This window comes from Pogona vitticeps, chromosome 4 (assembly GCF_051106095.1).
Source record: "Pogona vitticeps strain Pit_001003342236 chromosome 4, PviZW2.1, whole genome shotgun sequence".
Taxonomy (NCBI): domain Eukaryota; kingdom Metazoa; phylum Chordata; class Lepidosauria; order Squamata; family Agamidae; genus Pogona; species Pogona vitticeps.
The window spans coordinates 109,110,995-109,133,072 of record NC_135786.1 but is presented as its reverse complement, the minus strand read 5'-3'; the positions used below and the strand labels follow the sequence as shown (position 1 = coordinate 109,133,072).

General features: G+C 45.4%; 1 protein-coding gene and 2 long non-coding RNA genes across 9 annotated transcripts in view; 1 reads left to right on the top strand and 2 right to left on the bottom strand.

Moving 5' to 3' along the window:
- The window catches only part of BRINP3 (BMP/retinoic acid inducible neural specific 3), a 369,852-nt gene extending 360,356 nt beyond the window's left edge, over positions 1–9,496 (bottom strand). For 2 of the 6 annotated variants that reach the window (XM_020790487.3, XM_020790489.3), the window contains exon 1: positions 8,723–9,496. The gene's annotated coding sequence lies outside the window, so the exon portion shown is untranslated. Of the gene's footprint in view, positions 1–5,458; positions 5,853–8,722 lie in introns of those variants that run through there. The other 4 variants (XM_078392316.1, XM_020790488.3, XM_078392319.1 and 1 more) reach the window with 2 other exon arrangements.
- A 163-nt stretch (positions 9,497–9,659) lies between these two features.
- Positions 9,660–14,628, top strand: LOC140706727 (uncharacterized). Of its 2 annotated transcripts, none has more exons than XR_013544580.1 (2): positions 9,660–9,825; positions 10,915–14,628. It is a non-coding gene; the product is annotated as an uncharacterized LOC140706727 (long non-coding RNA). The 2 variants fall into 2 exon arrangements; XR_012086567.2 differs by lacking the exon at positions 9,660–9,825 and adding an exon at positions 10,342–10,653.
- LOC140706728 (uncharacterized) lies at positions 13,108–21,639 on the bottom strand. The gene is made up of 2 exons (XR_013544582.1): positions 21,508–21,639; positions 13,108–15,780 (listed from the first exon to the last, which is right to left on the bottom strand). It is a non-coding gene; the product is annotated as an uncharacterized LOC140706728 (long non-coding RNA).
- Between the last annotated feature and the right edge of the window lie 439 nt (positions 21,640–22,078).

Genomic DNA, 22,078 nt, shown 5'->3' with positions numbered 1-22,078 from the left:
CAAGGGATTCTCCTAAATCACAGGAGAATTTTCCAAAGAATCTACCAGGACATCTTTTCTCAAAACTTGTGAACCGTGCTTTTCTTTCTGGAGGTTCAAATGGTCTATTTTTGCAGATGAATTACAAATGCATGCCTTCTGGAGAATACTGGAAGGTCATCATGTACAATCTATATCAGGACTCACATTTTATATGAACAACATACACAGGTGTGCATGCACACATATGCACAAATACCCACTCATACCCAGAGCAGTACACCCCAGCAAATCATTGCAAATGATGTTCACATAGCAGATATGTTGTGCAGCCTGATCCCATTCAAGGCTACTCAGAAGTAAATTCCACCAAGCTTGGAAAGCTTGTTTCAGATATGTAGGTACAGAGGGAAAATTGTTGAACACAGGCACTTGCCTCAAAAAGAGCAACCTAGATTGCTAGCAGATTTAAGCAGGATTTAAGATCCTTCCAAAATAATGACTACACAGTTAAAGAGTAATCTACCGCTGGTACTGTACATAGAATAAAAATCATCCTTTGCAACTGACCAGTAGAAGTTGCCAGGGCTCAAGAACCTGGTAGAACATGACAGAGAAGACCACGAGGTCTCAACTGAGAAGACTTCAGTTACACAGTCAGTCCAAGGTATTTTGCAACCTGAGGCAAAAGTGCCCTCCAATATGGTGCCTCCTTCCACCCATGTGCATAAATTGACTTACCTAAAAGTTTAAGCATACTTTAATACTATGTCCACCTGCAGTTCCATCCTTCAAGAGGAGAGCATGGCTAGGGGCATAGGAGGAACAGCTGGAAGGCTACCCCAGCTGTCCTCAGAGATCTACCACATGAGGTAGTTCCCCCAGGCTGTCTAATGGTAGACTCATTCCTGTTCAGTTCAAATTTAATCCTGAGCAAATCTCCTTGAGATTTTCTCCTCTACCCTTTTCAAATTATATCATGAAGATATTGGTAAAAGCAGCCTGCTCCACCTGACAAATCACTGTAACAATCCCGCTACAGACCTTGAAGAAAAAAAAATGTTTGGTAATAAGAAAGCCTTTCTTGACCCCAAAGGATGGTTTGAATTTGATGTGAACCAAAGTATCCTATAAGGTGCTGCATAGCTGGGGAGCCTTCTTTATTCAGCACACACACAGGGAGAAGATCTCTCACACAAAGGGGAGAGTTAGGAAACAGAAGAAAGGAAAGTGGTCAGGAAATTGTGGTCTCCGCGCTATTCCTCTTGGAGAAAAGATCTGTCTGGGTTCACTCACAGTCTGAAAAAGTCAGTTGCATCAGGAATTGAGGACAATTGCCAGCACTGAAATAGGGTTCAGCTGACATTCTTGCAAGGTGCTGTACAAGAAAGAGGAAGGGGGCATCACACCTTGTTTTCTGACTCAGGCAGCAAAATATCTAAGGACAGCTGACATCATAGGAGGGCTGTTTCACATGGAGAATGCGGCGATAGTTATTATGATCATATTTTTTAAAAAAAGCAATAAATGATCTTGAAGTCAATGCATTGTTTTTTTTAAAAGTATGAACAAAGCAATATTGACCTTAAGTATAACAAAAGTCAGACCCTTCAGACCCCCTTTTCCTATTTAAACCACTACTGAAATCTGAAATGATGTAACCCATGTTCTACCCCTTCTGAACTATCTGCTCTACAAATATTATAGACCAAAAATTCTGAAGATTCCCAACTTTTTCTCCTCTTTCTCCAAAAATGAACCAAGGAGCTTTGCTTCCACATCTTTAGGGTTGTGATTTCATGCACAGTTACAGGGGAGTAAGCCTCACTGACCTCAGTGGAGTTTATTCTGGGATAAACCTACTCAGAATTGAGTTACAGGACATTTTATGTGAATTCAAGAAGCTAATTTTCTCCTTTCACCTGGTGCAATTCACAAATCAATCATCTGCATACTTCTCCCACAATAAGTCTTGCTAGGTTCACTTAATTGACACTCTGTGTTCAAGGTACCACTGTCTTAATTGACTTGCCTGGGTCATTAGCTATTTTTTTGCCTGGATCATTAGCTATTTTTGCATGCACAACAATTCCCTACGTTCCTCTCCTTTGAATGTAGGGAATGGAAAGAAAGAAAGAAAGAAAGAAAGAAAGAAAGAAAGAAAGAAAGAAAGAAAGAAAGAAAGAAAGAAAGAAAGAAAGAAAGAAAGAAAGAAAGAAAGAAAGAAAGAAAGAAAGAAAGAAAGAAAGAATCATGCCTAAACCTCATAATCTCAACAGCCCTTCCCCACACTCCATTTGACAAAGGGAGTTTCATTTTGTGGTGCAGTCAACTGAAGAAAAGAAATGGTTTGAAATAGTTGTGCAATGGAGTCATTCACCAAAGGATGCAGTTTAATACTTAATAATATTTGTACTTGAAAACCAGAGGAAAAGCAGCAAGAAGACATAGCCTCCGTATATGCCCTTACCTGCTGAAATGCCCATCATTCAGCTTCTGGGTGCAAAGTGGGGGGGGGGGGAGAGGATTTTAGACTTCCTCATTCTGGTCTACCCTAGTTATTTCTGCTTGCTTTTTCCGTTTACTGCATATAATCCCCATCCCTCTTGCCTGCAGTTCTAAGAATGATGAGAAGTTACATACACATTGTCTGCCGAAACACCTTTAATGAAAGCTTGGTGTAACTAATTTGGGTAAATTAGAACCATGCCAGGAAAAGTACTTTGGCAAGCAAATTTACACAGGGAAATAAGTCCTCAACAACTTCTTTGTATGGATGGCCAACTCATCAGTGGACAAGGGCAAGTCAAACTGGCCGAAGAAAAGCACCATCCTCTGCATCCTTCTGGTGGAAGGAAAAATAAGCACCATTCCCTCTTCTAAGGCTCCATGATGGAACCAGAAGCAGACACAAATCAGCTGAGATTTCTGGAGTCTGCTACCATCTGGCTGCAAAACTAAGACACTCCTCAGTGAGAAGTCCCTAATGCACATGAGGGTGGAAAGAAAAGGCAATGTGTTAGTTTCTCTCCCTCTCCAGAATGAGAGGCATGCAACACCTGAGCAAACAGTGTTCATGTAGCAGCTTTGCTTCCCAACTCTTGTTATCTTTGCAGTGAAGGCACTGCAAGTTCAGTTGGGTTTGACCTCACATGAGTCCCGTCAAGGACAATGTCTGTTTTCCTCATCTTACCAATGGCCAAATGTATGGGACTAGTCCAGGGCCACACAATGAAGTTGCACTAGAGAGCACTTCCCCAGATATAAGAACTGCTTCACGGCATTTCATGCCTTTCTGGCCACCACAGCCATGTCATCAGTAGTACTTGCATAGTGTTTCTCATCAGTTCAGATGCACTGCTTATGATGGATCAGTTCAGGCATTCAGTTGCCCAAAATACACCAGGTGCATGTGTGAATCAAGCTTAAGTGCACAGCAGCTGAAAATAGAAAAGATCAGGGTGGTGCCCATGTATATGTGCAAACCAGCCCTAATGAGGTAACATTAATAGACTGAAAGGTAGCACTAAATATCAGTTTTCTTGCCCTCCACAGCTCTTCCCTATATGGCTGGTTTTTCCCTATAATGCCATTATAGTGACGGAAGACTATCCATTAAGCAGTAACCAAGCAAGCCAAGTAAGTTACTACTTATATCGAGTCAGACAATATTTGACTGTTTCAGTACTGCCGTCTTAGTGGCAACAACTGCTTGAGGTATTAGACCAGATTTTTTTTTTCCTGGCAGCCCTACCCGGTCTAGGAGATGTCAGGGAGAGGATTTAGAATGTTCTTTTTCCAAGCATAGCATATGCTGTTCCATAGGGCCATGATTTTTGCCCATATGTTCTTCCACTGAGCTCCGGGTCCTTCTGTGTGCTCAAGTGTTTTGTCACCATTTGGTACATTGCCTATCCTGTCCTGCCAAGGTGGACTTAAATACAGTATATCTGACCAAGCAGAGATGGCTACTTTTAAAATGATAATAAAATAATCCTGCTGCTTGACAGAACATCATAGTGCAATCAGCAGAGAGCCAGTTAATGTCTAATTACATACACTTCACCTTGTACAAAAATGGGTGTCAGAGTTTACCTCTGCACAGGTGGGCATAGAAGAGAAATACACACAAGTATTTGTTGTTGTTCATGTCCGACTCTTCGTGACCCCATGGACCAGAGCATGCCAGGCCCTTCTGTCTTCCACTGCCTCCCGGAGTTAGGCCAAAGTCATGTTGGTCGCTTCGATGACACTCTTCGATGACAGTGTCATGCACAAGTATGGACACATTCAATCTCAGCTCTCTTGCCATCTCTACTCATCCTGCCTTTCCAGGCCACTCTTTTTAAGGAGGCTACCAATGCTTTGTATGTTCCTTCAACTGGAAAGCAAGAGAACCGCCACTGCCATGGCTTGTGATGGAAGGATGGATGGGTGGGGGGAAGACACTATGTTCTTAGTTTACTTCAACGGAGCTTCACCCAGGGCAGGAAAGAGGAGACCCACAACCACTTGAAAGGGACACTGCACAGTGTTTTTTTCTGCTCAGCATAATGAAATGATTAAAGCAGCCTTGCCAACCTGCTACGCCTCTCCTGGAAACTTGTGACACCATCAGACGAAAGAAACTAGGGGTGCCCTGAAGGTAATCCTGATCATGTTGAATGATTAAAGAACAAGGAAAGGGGAGCCCCTACGTGGGCCTTGGTGATTAAGACATGCCATTTTAAGTAAAGGAGGATCCCTCCACCTACCCCCCCTCTCCTTTTCTTATTCCTCTGCTGTATCAGCCATTTCAAATCAAGTCCCCCTAAGGCAAAGATCCCACAAGCTGCTGGGCGATGCTTCTCTTCCACTCCCATCCCTTTCCTGCCTGGCGTGGCATCCTGGGTGTCTCACCCACCCCCAACCCCCGCCAGTAGTATTGACTTAGAAATGAAACATTAACGCTGATGGGGATTTTCGCTCGTGAAGCATGTCTCTTGCTTGCTGCCTGCAAATGCCCATTAAGGCACCATTAATTGCATTGATTTATTTGCAGCGGATGGGCAGAAGAATGTTTGCTCTGCTCTCCTCCACTCGGCAAGGCAAGGCAGCTGCTTCCTTGCCCCCCCCCGTCCCTTTTCCCACCCAAATCTCCATCCCTCCTTGCTATCTCTCACCGATTCCCCCCCCATCATGTTCTTCCCTTTAAGGCTGGGATCCAGAGGGCACCCACCTTCTCTCACACGCACACCCCAAAGTCCGCATTCGATTAAACTCTCCTCCCCGATCGATCCTCCCCCGCTCTCTCTCTCTCTCTCTCTCTCTCCCTCCCTCTCTCTCTCTCTCTCTCGCACACACACACACACACACACACACACACACACACACACACACACACACACACACACACACACACACACACACCAGGACTACGACCGAACGTTCGGACCGCTGTTCTCAGACGATCGGAATTAGGAGAGCCAGCTCTTCTTACCTGGCTGGGCTCGCCCGCGTCTATCGTCCTCGGGAGCGAATCTGGCTTCAAAGTTTCTCTCTGTCTGCCTGCTCCCCAGGAGTCGTGGGAGGCGGGCTGCCTGCTGCGATCGCCGGGGCCGCCTGCTCGGCAGTGTAATTAACTAGCCCGCTCCCCTCCCCCCGATCGGGATCTAGTTAATTACACAAGTTCGGTCCAAGAGGAGGGAGTTGGCGGGAGGGGGCGAGAGAGGAGAGAACTAAAGCGAACAGTGGTGACCAAGAACCGGGCAGACAGACAGACAGACGGACAGACAGAGAGGCTGTTCTCCTCCTGCTCCTCCTCCTGGGGAGGCTGCTGCAAAACCAGCCACGCAACGCCCGCCTGGGCAAGGTGACTCGTCTTCCCCGACTCGCGGCTGGTGGCAGAAGAGCTGAGAAGGACGCGAGCAAGTCTGGGGGGGGGGGGAGTAGGGGCGGAGGGAGTCTAGATGGTGCCTTCACTCCAGTTTAATTACTCCGGAGCAGCTCCTCCCCACGGGATAGGAAAGCACCGGGGCAGGTCGGGCGGGGTTTTCAGTGGGAGATACCCCGCTGAGTCCAGATTGAATGAACCGGGCTAGCTGCGCCGGAGAGCTGCCGGGCGCCAGATTCCGCGCGGGGCTTACTTCGAACTCAGCGCTAATATGAGGAAGTTGCAGGCAACAAGAGGGATTTTGCTGGATCAGAGCAAAAGTCCGTCTGTCTGGTCCTTCTGATCCGGTATTCTGTCTTCAACAGAGGTCAGGCCGGTGCCTCTGGAAACGGGCCCGAAGGGCGGAAGGTAGAGGAGGCCTCCCTTCGTCTCCTTTAGGGCAAGGATTTGGGGATCGGATATCAGAGCTGATGAGATCTTTAATTCTCAGCATCGCCATTCAGGGTAAAAAAACCACACACACACACACACACACACACACAACCTCCCAGGCCAAGTACTGTCAAGCCTTCGGGGCTCGGAGGGCAAGGTGCATCTCAGCTGTACTGCGAGGTGCTGAGGACAGGGCGAGGGACCTGCTTTGTGTGGCTCTCGCTCTCCGGTAGGGAACCACCGAGTGGCTTGAAGGAAACCGACAGGCTTCGCCACTCTACACGAAAACCTCCCAGTTCGTCTCCGCTGGATCTCACACACAAGGATGGAGAGGAGCAATATATTTGGACGAAGGCTGCCGCTATAGCTCTTTCCTCTGCCAATCAGCCCTTCTCTCTCACCCACCACCATGGGTCTCTGGCTACACTTTATAGCAAATCCAATGGCAACTTTAAATCCATCCATCCATCCATCCATACATACATACATACATACATACATACACACACACATACATACATACGTGGGAGGGGGAAGTAAAACACCATGTCTCTCTGAGTCCACCCAGCTTGCTAGTGACAGAAGGGAAAGGAACTTCTCGTTCTTCTGAGTCGTTCCTAACTCAAGAACTACTTCTCAGCAAGACTAAGCACTTAAAGAAGGCTTTCAAAAATGTTCCAGGTGCTTGGCATAGATGAAACTTTTTAACAGCCACGACAACCCCGCAAGGTAGGTCAGTACTGTATGAGGAAGGCAGGGAGCCTAAGAGCCATCTCAAAGGCCGTTGAGAGGTGAGGTTGCGCTCAAGGGCGCTCCCAATGTAACAGAGTTCACCAAAAAGGCAAAAGGGTGACCGCCACAGACACGTGTCTGGAAACAAATGTCTGGCAAAAAAAAAAAAAAAAAAAGGCTCACCGCGGAGTAAGGTTGGGCTGCTGTACTTCCCTGCGGGGTGGGATGGGGTGGGACTTTCCCCCAAACTGCCCAAACCCAGGGTGGTTTCCTTAGCTTATTGTCTTAGCCCCGAAGCTGTACACGGGCTACTGAAATACAGTGTATCGTGACGAAGGATGCCCTCAGGTGCCTCTCCTGTCTCTGCTGTTCTTCTGCCCTTTAAAAACAATGTGGATAAAGGACTCCGCAAGGTAAATAAAGCGGAAGGGGGGGGGAGAGGGAGGGAGAGAGACGAGGCGAGCTCCGGAAGATCGCTCCCGCCGGTGACACCAGACAATGAGGCTCCCTGGGCACAATGCGGCGAAGCCAAGAGCGGCACCGCGCAACCCAAGCGCGCCTGATTTTAGTCACCCACACCCCCTTCCAGCCCTCGGGAAAGTCTGGACACTTTCGCCCCAGATGGGCTTGTGGAAGAAAACTGCTCTTGGTTTCCTTTCTTGGACAACTGTAGAAACCCCTGCTTTGGACTGACTGTGGTTGCCGCTCTCCCCAGCCGCGATTTCCCAATCTTCCTCTCCCCCCCCCCCCTTCCCTTCAAAGACTAGGATCGCGGAAGAGTCTACCAGGGTGGGTGTCTTCCAAAAGAGCTGAGCCTCGAGGATCGGAGACACCCCCACCCCCTCCAGTCCCTCATCATAGGTCTCCAAGAGGTGAACGGTCTCTTTTCTTTCACACAAGGGGGCTACTTTAGAAGATGAGCCCCACCATGGTCCTCAGAACCAACCCTCTCCTTCACGCCCTCTCACAAAACGAGCCATAGAAAGAAATCCAATACGGTCCTCAACGCCAGCCTTCTCCTCAGTTCTCCCATCATCATCACCTCTGGCAGGACAGCCCATAGCAAGAAGAGCACCTCCAGATTGGGGCTGCCCGCATTGTCAGAGCCAAAGCGAGGCGTCAGACCGAACCCAAGGGTGACGCCGGAGAGCGCCCGAGGTCTCAAGCGAGCGAGCCAAGCCGTGAACTTACAAACCACAGAGTGCGCGGCTCCGTGTGTATGTGGGAGCCTGCGCGCCGACGCCAGTCAGAGGCAGCACCAGAGGAGAGGGAGGCGAACCCTTCCCAACACAACGGAGATTTTCCTTCAAAGATCACACAAGCACACCCGAAATTTACTTCGCTCTTTCTGAGCCCTTCTCCCAAGAGAGCCCTCTCCTCCAAAATTTCTGACGTGTTGGGTCTTAGGTAGGGGGAAAACGTTAAGGAAGGAACGAAAATCTACGACCCAACTGGAGCTCAATCGATAACTGATAAATAAATACAGGCTTTTAAAAAAGAAATCTTTAAAAACAATGCGAAAGATGTTAAGCAGCCCAGCGCTGGATTTGTCCCACCATCCCTGCCTCAGTAATAAACTCCCAAGTCAATTGCCAATTGCTGATCCTTTGGCAGGTTTCTTGGGGCGGCTCACCCCGATATCTTGTAGGGGACGCTCCCCCTACCACGGTCGCAAGCCGTCGAAGGGTTAACCCGGTGGAGACTTACCGGGTCGAATTTCAAGAAGCGAGATGTCTGGGAAGCAAAGGGTTCCAGGAAGCGAGCGGACATCCCATGATAGTTCCCCAGGTTTGGCGGCGCTTCCTCCGAAGGGCGAGGACGAAGGCTCGACGCTGGCGGCGGTGGCGGTAGCGCCGCTGCTGGCGCGGCTGGTCGTGGTCGCGGCGGGACGGCGGGAGGAATGCGCGCAACCCTCGGCCGTGCCTTCCAGGCAGGCAGCCTTCCGGGAATCACAAGCCACCCCGGGGGGAAGCCGCGTGGACGCGGCAGTGCGCAGGAGACAGCGACAGCCCCGCAGAAGCCTCCGGCAAGCCGGGGAAAGGGGATATATTGGGCGGCGGGGAAGCGGGGGGGAGTCCGATTACTACTAATAATAATAATGCGAATAACGCGAATCAAAGAGCCCCAGCAGATGGCAGGAAGAGGGAAGGAAGGCAATAGATCACGGCGGTTCAAGGCTGGTCCCTTCAGACGAAGCAGGTGGACGAGGATCGAATCAGCCAGCGAGGAGACTCTGTTGCAAAAGCCCCAAGCACCCCCAACCGAGAGCCGGCGAAGCAGGTTTCACGCTGGAGGAGAGGAGGCGGCGAGCATCCACCGAGAGGACTAGGGAAGGAGGCTGGACTCATCCTGATAGATATAGCGGCGGGTCTGGTTTAGGGAGCTGGGAGGGGGGGGGAGGAGGATCCAATATGAGGAGGAGGGGTGGGAGGAGAGGGTGGGCAGAAAGTCACCCCCACCTCTGGCGGTGGCTGGGTTGTGTACACCCTCCCTGCCACCGGCTTGCCGGCTTGCTCAGAAACGACGACAACAAGAAAGATGTGCCTAATGAGAGGTGATGGGCCCGAGTTGGCGATTAGTAACTCTCTACAAGAGCAGCGACGGTCTCCCTGCTTTTTACCTTGGCCATCGCGACGAGGGCTTTGCATCAGCTGGGAGGGACTAAGGGAACTCGCCCCCACCGCCTGCCCGATCCTTCTTCCGTGTGTGTGTGTGTGTGTGTGTGTGTGTGAGAGAGAGAGAATAATTCGATCGTTTTATCTTTTTGCGGGTGAATGATCAGCGAATCCCAAGAAGGACAGAGAGCTAAGGTGCGGGTTTGTCATCACAATTTTTTTCGGGAAGAGGGTGTGCAGAGGAGAGAGAGGGGTTGAGAGAGACAGAGCGAACCAAGGGCAACAGTGGCCGGATGCGATGCTGGAGGGGAAGAGTCCCGTTGGACAGGCTGGTGGCTAGGATGACACCACCCTGAGCCCCGGGGAGTGGGTCAGATGCCCCCTGGCGTGGCCCTGGGGAGCGTGGGGAAGGGCGGTGCGAAAGCGCTCCGGGCTCCCGGAATCGGGTAGATCGCCTGCTCTCCCTCCCGCCCCGGATCGCGCAACACGCGCGTGGAGCCGCTCAGTGTGTGTCTTTATATGTGCGATGCTGCCACTCCGGGAAAAGGACCAGCCCGCCGCGTGCCTTCTCCTGCATCTGGCCGGGCGATCTCTCGCTGTTTAGCTATAGGGAGAGCTCACGCCTGCTTTCTGGCCGGAATTCGAGACGGCCCGTCCTCAGTATCCAGGTCTGATGCTCTCGGTTCCCTGGATAGGAAGGGGGGCGCCCTTCCCGATCTTCCCTGCCACAGATGCCGCCCCCCCCCCGGCCTGGCTGGGCGGTCTGATGTCAAGGCAGGAAGGGGTGGGGGACGGCCGGACCCTGGTTAGGTTTCTGCGCGCATCCCCATTGACTCGGAAGTGAAAGCCCCGCCGATTTCAAGGAGAACAACCACGGCGGGGTGTAGATTCGGAAGCACGTGAAGAGGAGTAGCGGGGACTCGCTCTCTGTCTGTCTGTCGTGTGTGTGTGTGTCTGTGCGCGCGCACACTGTCTCCAACCGTGGACTTGAGGAGGCAATAATAGATGCCATAATCGTGATAAGTGAGTTGATTCTTAAATACAGAGCGTGTGTGTGTGTGTGTGTGTGTGTCTCCTGGTCAGTCGCCCTTAAAAGCAATGAAATTCCTTATATCCGCCCCTCCCGTACCCGATTCCTTCTTTTTCTGCTTCTTAGCAAAACCAAATGAAACATCCTTCTTTCTTACCCTTCTTTAATAACGGGAATGGGGGAGGGGGTAGAGTCAATTTCGCTTCTCTTACCATGTATTTTCCCCCCACTGCCCTGCTTCCTTTTTTCTCCAGTGAGCTCTGAGAAGCATGGAAGCGTCTGGCTGAGGGATGCAGCGTGGTGGGATTCCCTGAGCAGACACTTCGCAAGCCTTGGGCTTCCCACACCGTTTTCCAGAGGCGACGGGTCTGTGCACATCGCCTGCCTGAGGAGCCTTTTGGCTTTCACGCCCTCTGAAGTCTACTGCCTGCTCTAAATGCACTCCTTCTCTTCCGCCCCTCTTGCCTTGCCTTGTGCCTGCTGCAGTTCCAGAATACATAATTTTCAGCAAAGGAGAAAACATGACTCTGCAGATTTCCACTCTTTTCATCCAAGTCTGCCTTTTTAAAACCCTTCAGGGAAAGGTACACACAGAGAGACACACACAGAGACACACAAACACAAGGGAGCAAGGACTGGCAATTCATAATCCTGGACATTGTTTGAACCCTCCCAGGCTTTATAGGTATCATGTGTCATTGCGTCACCTCTGACTTATGGCAAGAGGTGTGGGATGTTCAAAGCAGAGGGTACCACTGAATGTCCATGGCCAAGCAGGGAACTGAACCCAGGTTTCTGGGGCCACAGTCTGATGATTCTCAATACACTGCACCACACTGGCTTATTTTCCAACTCCTCCATAACTGAATGAAAATTGGTGGAAGAAATATCAATGATCAAGGATATGCAGATGACTTCATATTATTATCAGGAAGCAGTAATGTCTTGAAATGACTTCTGATGAAAGTGGAAGAAGAAAGTGGAAAAGCAGGACTGCAGTTGAATATTTAAAAAACCAAAAACCAAAACCAAAACCATGTCTGCCTAAGAATGACAGAACTTTAATGATGACAGAGAGATACTGAAATTGGGAAAGATTTCCTGCATCTTGGTTCAGACATCCGTTCCTGCAGCCAGGAAATCAGACAAGTGAGATGTATTCTCAAAGGCTTTCACGGTCGGGATCTGATGGTTGTTGTGGGTTTTTCGAGTGTTCTGAAGGTTGTTCTTCCTGATGTTTCACCAGTCTCTGTGGCGAAACATCAGTCTCCAGCATCTTCAGAGGACTGGAGTAGGAACTCTGTCCACGCTCTGTTGCTGTTTGTTGGATAGTTGAGTATTTATAGCTGTGGGAACAGAGTTTGTCTTTTTTCAGGAGATAGGGTGATCAGCTTGTTTTTTGTTGTGATAAGGAGGGAGAGATTATCTGTTACTGTGATTGATGGGTGTTGTTAGCTGGTCTTTTTTGTCCAATGATCCCTGGTCCTTGTGGCTGAGTAGAATTCATTGACCTTTTACAGGCTGTATTTTTCAATATTGGGAGCCAGGCCATGTTTAGTTTTAGGTCAGCAAAGGACAAAATGGACCCCATCACCACTGCAAGAGTATATCGGATAGCTTGCAGATGTGGACAGGTATATATTGGAACCACAAAATGCAGCATTCACAATAGAATCAAAGAACATGAGAGACATTGCTGACTAAAATAACCAGAAAAATCGGCAGTAGCTGAACATGCCCTAAAACAAACTGGACATGAAATTCTATTTCAAAATACTGAAGTACTGGATAACACCAGCAGTCTGTATGTTAGACTGCTACAGGGAAGCCATTGAAATCCATAAACATCAACAGAATTTCAACAAAAAGGAAGAAGGCCTAAAACTAAACACAGCCTGGCTCCCAATATTGAAAAATACTGTACAGCCTGTAAAAGGTCAATGACCTCTACCCAGCCACAAGGAGCAGTGATCATTGCACAAAAAAGACCAGCTAACGACACCCATCAATCACAGTAACAGATAATCTCTCCCTCCTTATCACAACAAAAAACACACTGGTCACCCTATCTCCTGAAAAAAGACAAACACTGTTCCCACAGCTATAAATACTCAACTATCCAACAAACAGCAACAGAATGTGGACAGAGTTCCTACTCCTGTCCTCTGAAGATGCCGGCCACAGAGACTGGCGAAACGTCAGGAAGAACAACCTTCAGAACACAGCCAAAGAGCCCGAAAAACCCACAACAACCATCAGAGAAGTGAGACCTGGAAAGACAGCTGTGAAGAAACTAGAAAGGTCTTCAAATGCAAGGAAATCAATATGAAGACCATCCATGCTATGCTAGTCCTGATTACTATGCACAAATTGGAATGCTGGACATTTTTTCCCAAAGGGGGAAAAATAGTGATTTGTTTGAAATGTGGTGTTAGACGAGAGCATTGTGGGTACCCTGGACTTTGAGAAAGCCAGGTAAGGGGTTTTTAGATCAAATTAGGCCAGAACTCTCTTGGGAAGCAAAAATAACACAACTGAGGCTATTGTACTCTCATGATCTACTCTCATGAGTAGATCATGAGAGGACAAGGCTCACTGGAAAAAAATAATAGTGCTATGCAAATTTGAAGGCAAATGGGAAAAAGGAAGACCAAGCAGGAGATGAATTGGTTCAACAAGGGAAATCACAGAGTGAATGATTGCATTGTCATTCATTTGCGGGTACACCATTGAGTCAGACAAAACTTTATGGCACAAACTGTTGAATGAACATAATTCACAGTGAAGTCTTGTACAGTTCTCCTCCGAACAACCACACTTCCCAGGTACATATCGATAGGACTGAATCCTAAAATGAAAGGATAAAGGAATCAAAACAAGGGATGGGGGAAAATCCAATGAAAAAGTTAGAGGAGCAAGTTATAAAAAACATAAACATAAAATTAGTAAACAGTAACTACAGTATTTCTACCATGGGGAGAATCATGTTGTACCTGCTTGCCACATCTTACAGATGAGGACCCTGAGGGTGGGGGGAAGGGGAATCCCTAATTCAACCTAAAATGATGGAATACACTGGGATTAAATCCAGACTTTTAAGAACAGAGCATTCAGAGTTCTGGGCCCAAGCAGACAAATCTGAAATATTATTATTATTAAATAAATAATTTTTACCTTGAAAATGAGAACTATCTCAGATGAAAAAAATAAATGAAACACTATTCTCACTCTTCCTTAATAAAATAAATAATTTGCCATTAAATAATTAATGCCTTTTTTTGTCCATAGAATTGTTTCTTGTTGTTCCGACATAATTGTGTTCAACTGAACACAATTCCAGTTTTTCTATTTTGATCTGAATTGTAAAATCTCAAATTATATGTTTGGAATCTCATTCTGAATGTAAAAACTCATCAACATTTGAGAGAGTCAGGCTCTCAGCAGGCATTGGACTTAAATTTCATGTAATGTTGACTGTATGATAGTAATGCTATTGCATGTAACTTGACAAGTACTATGAGATACAAACATCATTTCATATCAACTGCCAACTGCTATAAAATGATACATTCTGCTGCATGTCAATCACTGCTAACAATGAAGTATGGAACAAATTGTGTATCAGCTACCAAATATTAACTAGTTTAAATTTGTGCTTTGACAGCAGAGGTGAAAAATGCATCGATAAGTATATCTTGGCATTTCATAGTGATTGTAAAGAAGGATACATCTCTTCCTATTTTTTTGTGTATTTTATGCATTTCACATGCACATGGAATGCTTCTATATTTATTTTTGTGTACTTCTTTATCTTGTTTCCATGCCTACTTATGGGGGAGCACATTTCTATCTTTGGATATAGCAACAAATATAGTACCCTTGCAACTGATGTGAAATATAGATATACGTACCAATTATTAAATGTGGTGAAATGTCAGAAACCACACTAAAAATATCCTAGAAAACCACTTACAGTTGTCAAATATTATTTACACAGAAAAGAACTGTGAGATTTTTTTCAAACTTCATTATAGCATTATTAGAGAGGAGAGGAACTCATTATGTATTTTTAGAATTTCTAGGTCCAAAGTAGAATGGAGTGTATGATTATGTTTGTAACTTCTTGGTATGTACAAATATTAACAAGCACGAGGTACGTGACCGGTCACATACATATATGCAATATATGTATGTCTGAGTGAGTGAGACGTATTAGTTATGGGAAGATCGGTCAGTTTCCCTTTCACAGAGAGTTTGTGTTTTCTTTTGTTTTTAAACCTCATGTTTTTCCATCTAGACTGTGAAGTGATTTGTGAATTTTTGGCAAATTTTTCAGAAATGAAACAAAATTAAATTCTCACCCATTTATACTGCACACACAAAGACTGGATGGAATCATGCCATGCACTGGAGCCACTGTTATGATAGGCACAGAAGTGGCATATTTTATGTGCTATGGCTAAAGATTATGGTCAAGAGAGGGGAAGGGTGTGATTATTAGTGCAAAACAGGCCACAATAAATAAATAAATAAATGATGAAAACACTGAGATTAAATCCCAGACTTTTAAGGGTTAAGCATTAAAAACTCTGGGCTTGGATGCACAAATCATCTAAACAGCTAAACAAAAATTTTCCAAGTAACTTAAAATCTGGCATATTTTTGTAATTTGATCTGACCTTTTTTAAAAATCAAGTATTCTGTAATGTTGCCAGGGAACATGGCAGCTGGAAGAACTAGGAAGTTGCTAGTAACTTTGTCAGACTATGCATAAATGGTCACAACTTTTATTGCACACTGCTCAGAGAGATTGAGTGGCATTGTGTAGGACATGGATTCAGTTCCTGCCAGTTGATTAGATAGCACCACATCTTTGGGAACTGGAGGCAACTTAGGCTGTCCACAGCAAGGACCCATAATGTTGGAACCTAGTCAGAACTGAGTGTGTCGCAGGCATGTCAATGTCCAAACAGGCCAGGAACATTGAAAATCTCTAACCGAGATCCCTTATATTATGGGGATCCAATTTTTTTAGGGAGTAGGGTGCCCCCACCTTCTGCTTACCTTTGAAATAGATCCAACTCAATCCCTCTTGTGCCAAAGTGTACAAAGTGAGAAACCTATAACAAAAGCAAGAAGCTTACCAGTATAACCATGATCTATAGCAATGGCTCCCAACCTTGGGTCCCCAGATGTTATTGGACCAACATTCCCAGAAGCCTTCACTACTAGCTGTGTTGGCCAGGATTTATTGGAGTTGTAGTGCAAGAATATCTGGGGACCCAAGGTTGGGAATCACTGGTCTATAGTAATGAAACATGAAAGATTGGAAATGCATGGTCAAGCCAACAAAGGCGGAATCCACCTGGGGGCCTCTTATTTATAGCCCAGAGATGAAACAAAGAGGAAATATTCTCTCTTAGCCCACCTCCCCCAGAATTCATGCTTACAACTAAGTTCTTCCAGGGCTTTTCTAATCCTGAAATGTGGTCATACACAACTCTTTGGACCAGGAATCTTCTCCATGAGAACTCTGGTGCCCCTGCTCTTCCTTTACCTGGCATGACAGCACAAATCTTCCTCTGCAAGCAGGGATCTGGGAAGAAGGGATTCAAAGGCCAAGGAGGCCAGATTCATGTTGTGTCAAATCTATGTGTCCATAACTTGAACTTCATACATCGACAGTCCAAAGACAGCCTCCATTTGAAAACTCCATATGTTTTGCAAAGTTGCTTAAAGAGCAGGCTGAAATGGAGAGGTGACCAAATGTGTTTTTTTCCTGTACCTCCCAAAAGTCCCTGCCAGCTGCTTCAACAATCACATCCAGTCTATGATGTCTGAAACATCTGGATGTTCCAGTGACATAATAAACATGTCTCCAAATAATACCTCGAAACAAGCATTTTGGGCCAGTGTGATGTAGTGATCCATGTGATGGCTTGGGACTTGGGAGATGCTGCTTCTAGGTCTAAGCCATGAATCTAACTCAGTGCCCTTTGGCCAGTTCTACTCAATCAGGTGTGCTCATCTATTTTCCATAGCTCTTCTGAGGATATAGTTGGAAGGAAAAGAGTGATGTGTGCCACCTGGAGTTTAATGGAGGAAAGACATGATATAAACTATAAATAATAAATGATACAGTTGTTTTTCAGCAGAGCTCAATGGCTCTTAATTCATTTCTGAGTAATTAGAAAATAGCAAGATTGGAGAATATTCAACTGGAACAGATGTATAGAAGACACATGCCTTAGGATAATGGGGAATGATGTTTATTAAAGTCAAGAAACATCATCAGTATCTTGAGACCAATTTCTTCGGTACATGCATAATCAGAATGCAAGAAATCAAATTGCACACATTCAGGTGTGAATAAATTTCCTGACCTTACTCTCACTCTATTTCTAAGAGGAAGTTTATCTGGAAGTATTTCTGAGGTTCATGCGAAAGGCAGGACTAGATGAATCCCAAACTGGAATTAAGATTGCCGGAAGAAATATCAACAACCTCCAATATGCAGATGATACCACTCTGATGGCAGAAAGTGAGGAGGAATTAAAGAACCTCTTAATGAGGGTGAAAGAGGAGAGTGCAAAAATGGTCTGAAGCTCAACATCAAAAAAATTAACATCATGGCCACTGGTCCCAACAGCTCCTGGCAAATAGAAGGGAAAGATATGGAGGCAGTGACAGATTTTACTTTCCTGGGCTCCATGATCACTGCAGCCCCGGAATTAAAAGACACTCCTTCCTGGGAGGAAAGCAATGACAAACCTCGACAGCATCTAAAAAAGCAGAGACATCACCTTGCAAACAAAAGTCCACATAGTCAAAGCTATGGTTTTTCAAGTAGCGATGTATGGAAGCAAGAGCTGGACCATAAAGAAGGCTGACCGCATAAGAACTGATGCTTTTGAATTGTGGTGCTGGAGGAGACTCTTGAGAGTCCCCTGAACTGCAAGGAGAACAAACCTATCCATTTTGAAGGAAATCAACCCGGAGTGCTCAGTGGAAGGACAGATCCTGAAGCTGAGGCTCCAATACTTTGGCCATCTCATGAGAAGAGAGGACTCCCTGGAAAAGACCCTGATGCTGGGAAAGTGTGAAGGCAAGAGGAGAAGGGGACGACAGAGGATGACATGGTTGGATGGTGTCACCGAAGCTACCAACATGAATTTGACCAAACTCCGGGAGGCAATGGAAGACAGGAGGGCCTGGCGTGCTCTGGTCCATGGGGTCATGAAGAGCTGAACATGACTGAATGACTAAACAACAACAACAATTTCTGAGGTACCTAAGATCTTATCTGTGGTTGTTCTCTGTGCCCCAGAGGAAGCTGGAAACTGTTATTGTGGAACAAGACACCCTAGTCATTTCAGTGGATCATTAAAGCAATGTTGGAGAATATCAGAAGAGGTCTTTCCAATATATACAGTATAAAATACAATTCCCCCCCCCCCAAAAAAAAGATTATAAAGCTACAGAAGATAAGATACAGCCTGACATTGGCTTCAGCTGTGCACGGTATCCAGGCCAACCTTCAGTGTTCCACAAGAAGTCCTTAAAACCTGTCAGAATAGACTTTGGGAATCTTTTGGTATAGGTATTGAAGGAAATTACACAACTGATGTCTTAACCGACCAGATAGGCAGGATATAAATAAAATAAAAATAAAAATAAAATAAAATTTAAAAAGAAAAGAAGGAAAAGCACCCTAGAGACATCAGAAAAGCGAGACTCAATGGTTGGGCTAAAATCCATACTGCCAGTCTCAGTCTGTAACCCTGTCTGTCTATCCATCAACATATTCTGAAAGAACTAAGAATCTTCACAAATATTCAGAGAGGAGTGTTATTTTTTATAAGGGGGGCAATGAGATCAATCTTCTCTCTCTCTCTCTCTCTCTCTGTCTGTCTGTCTATTTTTTTTATGTTGTTCATGGGTTTTATGCCAGCTCTAATGAAATCTCAGGCAATGTTCTTTGCCATAATGTCTCTGATAAAAGTTGCAGTGCTTTTTCATTATATGGACATGAGTTGCAAATTCATGCTGGTTCATTTTTTTGTCTGAACTGGAGTTTGGTCCTTCCCAGCTCTGCCTCCTCCAGCAGGTGCCCACTCAGAGGCAGCCCCTGGAGGAGGCAGGATAGGGAAGCTGGGGCACTGCCTCTGAGTGGATGTCTGCCAGAGGAGGCAGGGTTGGGAAGCACCAAATTCATTCAAAAAAATGAATCACCAAATTCATTCAAAAATTGCTAATTCATCAATTTGCATTCATACAAATCAATGCCCCGACAAATAACGAATCATTGATTTTTTAAATGATTTTTGATTTGTCCATTTGTTTGCCTATAAAACAGCCCCCAAGGTACTTAGAGGCACCAAAACTGCAGGGAAGCTTCCAACACCTGTTCACTACAATCCCTCCATGTTTGGTGAAGATTGGGTTTCAGATGTCCAAGTTATACACCCACAAAGAAGACCCCCAGGAAAGCCCCCCCCAAAAAAACTTAGAGACACCAAAATCAAAGAGAAGCTTCCCATGTCTCCCCTATACAATCCTTCCAATTTTGGTGATGAGTGGGTTTCCACAAGCCACTTCCTAAAGGGCACTTTCTTTGGGGGGGGTGTCGGAATCCAGCTTGTGGGTGTATAACCTGGATGTCTGAAACCCAATCTTCAGCAGATTTGGAGAAACTGTAGAGGAGAGTCATGGGAAGCATCTCTTTGATTTGGGTATCTCTAGGTGCTTGTAGGGCGCTTTCCTTGGGGGACACCTTTCTTGTGGGTTTATAACACAGACATCCAAAACCCAAACTTCACCAAACTTGCAGGGCTTGTAGAGGAGAATCAGACAAAGTTTCTCTGAGCATTTGGTATCTCTAGGTGCCTGGAGGAGATTTTACAGGATTTTAAATTAAAAAAAAACAAATTGACAAATCAATTCATCCATTCATCAGAAATTCTTTTGGTAAATCTGTAATTCATGATTTGTCAACCTTGATGAATCACAAATCAAAATGGATCATAACTTTTCTGATTCATAAGGTAAAGGTAAAGGTAAAGGTTCCCCTTGACAATTTTTGTCCAGTCGTGTTTGACTCTAGGAGGCGGTGCTCATCCCCGTTTCCAAGCCATAGAGCCAGCGTTTGTCCAAAGACAATCTTCCGTGGTCACATGGCCAGTGCGACGTAGACACGGAACGCTGTTGCCTTCCCACCGAAGTAGTCCCTATTTATCTACTTGCATTTGCATGCTTTCGAACCGCTAGGTTGGCGGGAGCTGGGACAAGCAAGGGGCGCTCACTCTGTCGCGTGGATTCCATCTTAAGACTGCTTGGTCTTCTGACCCTGCAGCACAGGCTTCTGCGGTTTAGCCCACAGCGCCACCACGTCCCTGATTCATGTCCATCTCTAATTCTTGTTTTACATTTATCACCAGTTCTCTCAGAAAAGAAGGCATGTTAATCTGCTACACAAAACCTAAGCAAAATACTGATACTTAGCCTCTGAGACTTAGTGAGAAATAATAGCTGAGAGACTTGAGTGCAAACCAGGAAACCCCCATTTAAAATCTCTGCTCTCAGACTGTGATAAGGGCCAGACTAACTATTAGAAGAGAAAGAAATGTTTTCAAAGGAATGTTCCAAATAGAGAGGAATACAGAACCATGAAGTGCATGTTCATGGGAAAATAATCGGTTTGCCCTTTGTAATGTCATTGCATAGTTAATTCTGATTGGCTGTATAGCGTTATGATGTCATCTCGTTCCCTGTGTGTTCCCTGACCGGACAGACAATCAACCCAGGAAGAAGAATGAGGCAGCAGCTGCAGAAAGCTATGATGAAGAGGATGAATTCAGTGTGAGCTTTCACACAACATTTATGCTTTGTGGGAATGGGTGATTTCTATTCCCAATGGTATGTTTTTAGTTCCCTTAGGTATGGAAACTAGGATGTATTTGGTGCAGCTCTCTTTTCATTTGCCTCCTTCCACACTTAGCTATGCTGCTAGCATTTTGTGTGAGCAAATACTGCCACCTTTTCAAACTGACTGACTGCACACCAGCTTTAATGACTTCTCCCTCGCCATGCAACTGTACTGTAATTCTTCATTTAAAAATCCTATCCGCTACGTGTTTAGTCAGCATAAATTTACTCAGCTTTTGGAGACACTTGGGAAGAATAAGGAGAAGGTTAACAGGGGAAAGTGTTGCCCTTAAAACTGAAATTATGACATAGTCATTTAAAAAAAGAAATGGCTTCAACTTTGCATCTGTTACGGTATCAGCACCTTTATGTGTATTTTACTTTTGCATTTCCACAGTCTGTGTTCTAAAATGTAAAATGAAGACCATGTTAATTAAACTCTGCCTCCCACCTTCTGCTCATGATTTTAATAGTCTGAGCAATGACAGGCAAACAACAACCTGCTCCATATGTAGGTGGCTCAAAAGAAATCTCTGTACTTTTTAGGATTTATTGCTCACATTTGTTAAACTGGCATATGCAGCTGAACAGAGCATTTTCATAGTAGGAGGTAAAATGCTCTCTAACATTGGCATTTTACTTCCTAACAGCCTTTTGACCTCAATAAAGATGACATTCATTCATCAGATTCCAGGAGTTCTGTGAAAATACCCAGGTGTGAATTTCTACCACTGAGAAATCGGGCAAAGGTTTTGTTGTCTTGCATTCCAACTGAACTTTCCATTTCAGATATTTCTGCACTAAAAATGAGCCTGGTCGTTCCCACTGCTTTAGATAAATCCGTGGTTTTCTGCAGTTGTACTTGCAGAGTCAGGAGGTAGTTGCCAATTGCTTTGCTCACCATCAAACTCCATGATACTCACCCTCCACTTCTTCACTGGTTTGCCACTTTCTGTTTGCCACTTTGTGACTGAAGCTCCAAAAGTCATTTCTTCATGTAGATGATGACATGGATCCACACTGTTGCCACCCAAGACAAAGAAGAACATGGTGTCTCTTTTCTAATCCGTGCACAAATGCTGACTAGATTCACAGTTCTTTCTTTATTCAGCATGAACAATGAGTGTCACAAAAAAGGTGACTACTAGATCTTTCGTATCCTAAGAAGAACAATACTATATATAAACAGCAAAGAACCTCACAAGACATATTAATAAACGCAAAATGAATATACTTTATTACCTATTGATTGCAATTCTAATAAAAGGGTTTTCAACACATTCATAGCACATACATACTCACTGAAGAGAGAAGAATTCTTGATTTGCATCATTCAATTTCCAACGAAAATAGTTGGTTCCAAAAACCTTTGGTCTTAGCAGACAAAATCTACCTGCCTGGACTCCTCCTTTTATATTCTTTTTTGGGCAGGTTGCTAGCTGAGCATGAGCATTAGATGCTTCTTTGTTTTTCCCTAGATAAATGGTCCTTATC